This window comes from Muntiacus reevesi, chromosome X (assembly GCF_963930625.1).
Source record: "Muntiacus reevesi chromosome X, mMunRee1.1, whole genome shotgun sequence".
Classification (NCBI taxonomy): domain Eukaryota; kingdom Metazoa; phylum Chordata; class Mammalia; order Artiodactyla; family Cervidae; genus Muntiacus; species Muntiacus reevesi.
In genome coordinates this window covers 95,075,850-95,080,093 of record NC_089271.1, presented here as the reverse complement: position 1 = coordinate 95,080,093, position 4,244 = coordinate 95,075,850, and positions in this window count along the sequence as shown.

Sequence of the window (4,244 nt, the reverse complement as noted above, 5' to 3'; positions counted from 1 at the left end):
CTGTCTGAGGCTTCTCAGCAAGTTCCCCATCTTCTCCACGTTTATAGACCCCATGCCAGGCACCGAGGAGTTGCTCACACACCAGAGAGAGAGGGGATCAAAGAAGGAAGGAAGGTGACCATTGGTCATTGACAGAACTATTGATGGACCAGTCCACCAGACTGTCTGCATCTGGAGGAGGGGGTGGTTGGGTACACTCCATCTGTGCTTCCCAGGTGCCTGGTGCTAAACTAGCCCATTGACAAGTTTTGGGAACACACATCCACTAGCCTGTTCTCTTCCTCAACTGACCACCAAAGGAATATCTCTGTTTGGATCCACCCTTCCTGGCATTCAGTCTCACCTTGCAACCTCAGATGGTGCACATGCCACCTCCACCCCATGTGAAAGTGCTCATCCTTCTTAATGAAGGGCTCGGGCAATGCCACAGAGCACACAATATTCTCCTGCCAAATTCCACAAAGGATACATGACATTTCAACACACTGGCTACTCTAGCAACTGGGCTTTTGTCTCCTTGCTAAAGTGGGTTCCCCACCTTAGCCATGATGTTACTGAACTGAAACAAACACAGACTGATAAGCAAAGCCCTACAGACAGTCAAAGCATCCGGTCTTCTGGATACACACAGGAGGAGTCCCAACAGAGTGCAGAAGACAGAACACTCTATCAACAGTGAACACTCAGCCACTCAACTCAGCAATGGACAGAAAGGACAGAGGCCACTTACATGAAGGTATCTTTCTCGATGCCACGTCCTTAAGATTATCAAGAAAGCACATGAATGCCAGACACACGAACAGCTGCCCAGGATTCTGAACCTTCACTTAGACCTAGATTTTGGAGACAGTCCTCAGCCAGGCTCTGAAAGCAGGTCACTTGTTTCCATTAGAAATTCCCTTAGAAAAGTGTGCATTACATTACCTTGTGGCTCAGATCATAAAGAATCTGCCTGTAATGCAGAAGACCCAGGTTTGATCCCTGGGTCAGGAATATCCCATGGAGAAAGGAATGGCTACCCACTCCAGTATACTTGCCTGGCAAATTCCATGGACAGAGAAGCCTGGCGGATTACAGTCCGTGGGGTCGCAAAGAGTCTGACATGACTCATTGACTAACACTTTCACTATGATCCAGACTACAACCAAATCAAAGTGCAACTCTTCTTAACAAAGTACAACAGCTTCTTAACCCAAAATGTGTTGTTCAGAGAATATTTTACACATGTTTCAGACACTCACAGTTGAGAAACAAATACTTTTTTTCTCCTTCATATCCTAGGTCAATTTGCACATCTGTATAGTTGAGGATTTTGCCCTTAATAGAAATATTCATTCAACACAGATTTTTATTTTATGACACAGTCAGAATAACATTAAGAACTCCGAATCGAAGGATGTGAAAGGTCAAAGACAGTCTGTGTTCAGACCCTTGCTTTTCAAATGCTATCTATGGACCAGACACTTAGTTATCAACTGGGATCTGGTCAGAAGCACAGATTCTCAGGTCCACCTCAGAACATCTGAATCAGAAGTCACATTTGACAAGACCACTGAGTGATCTGAAAGCACACTGAAATCTGAGATCTAGATCACTGGTTTTCAAACTGTGTTCTGTGGTACCCTTTGGGAGGCCTATATGAGGTGTGAGCCAGGAAGAGATTAGGAAGAAGGGGGATGGGGAGCAGGCCTCGTTTCAGCTGAGCAGCCTGCCTCTGATCTGTTTGGGAGGCTGAACCCCACCCAACCCCACCTCCATCAGATATCCCATGGACACAAAGGTTGGAAAATCACTGTTTTGAACCGGTCATCTCATTTTATACATGCATAACTGAGATCTTCCAAATAGTATAAGGGAAATTTTACCAAGATCACATTATAGTCCCTTGAACACTGTTAGAGAATTCTGAAATTTGCAAAGCCTGGGAATCAAGAAAAATCTTCAGAGGCAGTGTTGCTGGAATAACCTCTCAACTGCAGAAGTAGAAGCAAAGACAGACCCTGAGCCCCAGTGGGAGACAACATGTCCAAGGCTGTGCCCTGGAAAAGCCCTGTGACATGAGTGGCATTTTGTGTTACCTGGTTTTTAACAGAGGAGAGAGACACCCAGAGATACTAAGTGCCAAGGCTACACAGCAAGAGAAGAGCTGATGTCCTAACCCAGGTCCCTGGATCCCAAAGCCCAGGCTCTGGATCATGTCATTTGCATCATGAGCACAAAAAGGCAGCCCCTCTGTGTGCCCTATGCATTGGCCCAGCCTATGAGCTACATGGAAACACATCCACACAAAAAAGGAGCCATCTACCCTCACAGACCCGTGGGATACAACTAATGGGTTTCTGTGCCAATGCCTGGGCTCCTGCTATAAGCTCAAGCAACAGAACATGCAAATTCAGTTGCTATATCTTTGTGGTAATGAGAGTTAAGAATCCATTTTAATATCCATTGCTAAGTATCTAACATCTCCATGCCTTGAGAAAGAAAGAATAAGAAGGCAGAAATAGTCAGAGGAGGAAAAGGAAAAGAAATACTTTACAATGTACTGACATATTAGGTTTAACATCTTATTTTTATAGTCAGACTCTCCAAGGACTGCCTGGAGCTTTCTGCCATGGAAGTGCTTATTACTAACCACTTTTAATTAAAACTGATGCTGAAAAAAAAAAAAAAGACAATCCAATCATAAAATGGTCAGAACACTTAAATAGACATTTCCAGCCAAGGAGACCCTCTTCACTACAAGACCCAGCCCAGATGGCCTCCCATCTAAAAAGTCCTCCATGGTCCCTTGATATGAGTCAGTGTCTGGTTCCCCACTCTTCATGATCCACAACCTGCCTCATTGCAGGCTCTGCTCTTTACTGGTTTGCCTGGAAGATGTGCTCCAGCCTCCCTACCCTGAGCCCTGAGTGATGCGTGGGTGAGTGGATACCTGATGCCCTGCATGGTGGAGGAGCCTCTTGCACGACAGGTGTCCTTGGACTTGAATGCACTTTGCCTTGTGAGGTCTGGCACCCAGAACAGCCCTCTCTCATCAGGCTGTGCTTACACCGGGGCTAGCACATGGCCAGGTGGCCAGCACACTGAAAGTAGTTCTCCTCCCCAACCCAGCAGTTGTCTGATGTAAAAGACACTAAGAGCCCCTCCCACCAGGCTGCATGTAGGGCAGAGCATGGTGCCACCCAAGCAAAGACATTTGGCGTTCTCTGTGTACACATAGCCACCACTCAGGCACCAATTCCTGGTGTTAGTTCTCCCACTTGTTCAATAATGATCATGAGGCCTCAGTCACTGTGAAGGCTTGACCACCGCGGCCCACTGTGGACACCTCCAATGACTGTCTGTGCTCTGCACCTCACGACGGGCTGGCAGGAAATGTCAGTTCAACATCACAGGTAAAGGGATACCCTGTCCGACCCTGACTGCTCCGTGTCCCCTTGGTGGTGAGTCCCCAGCCAGCCTCCTGCACCAACACCCCCCTCCCTCATGGGAACAGCTTTATGAAGGACCCATCCTAAGAAGGCTGGCCCTGGGGAGGTCCCAGGAGAGGTGGTGAGATGAGGCCTTGGAACAGGGTTGACATCCCCTGCCCCACTGGTTATGAAGAATCATCCTGGGGGTAGTCAGTGTGCACTCAGCCCTGAGCTCAAGGCCACAGCCCAGCTGCTAGACCTTTTGCCAGACTGGTAAGGGAAGAGGAATTCCAATGCAAGTGAGACGATCCAGGCGTGTGGATTGTGGGAGGAATAGATGGAAGAGACTTCTTTGCTTTGCTTTCCACAGGGGGATGACCAGCTTATGATGAAGAACAGTCAGAACCAAGCGGTGGGGCAGGGTCTCCCTGGTAGATTACAAAGCTTCAGGCAGTGAACAAACATTGGCCCAGGATTCAACAGAAATGGCTGAACCTCAAAGACACTGAACATTCCACTAAGGCAGGCCTGACTTGTTGGCATCAGATGTCTTCTCGGGAAAACATGCATCCTTGACACGAAGGCCAGGGAGACTGGGAGCCAGGTCCCAGAAGACCAGGACATCCCAGATGTCTGAGAACTTCTGAGCCTGCAGCAGCAGCCAACCCCATAAAGAACTGGTGACCCCCCCCAACTCCAAGGGAGCTAACTGGGCCAGAGTCCTCCCTCACAGGTATCTCCATCCCAGGAAGCAGGGGAGCTGGCCACCACAGCCTGTGGCAGGACCCACAGCACTACCAGCAGGAGACCCAAGGAACCATGGGAAGAGCT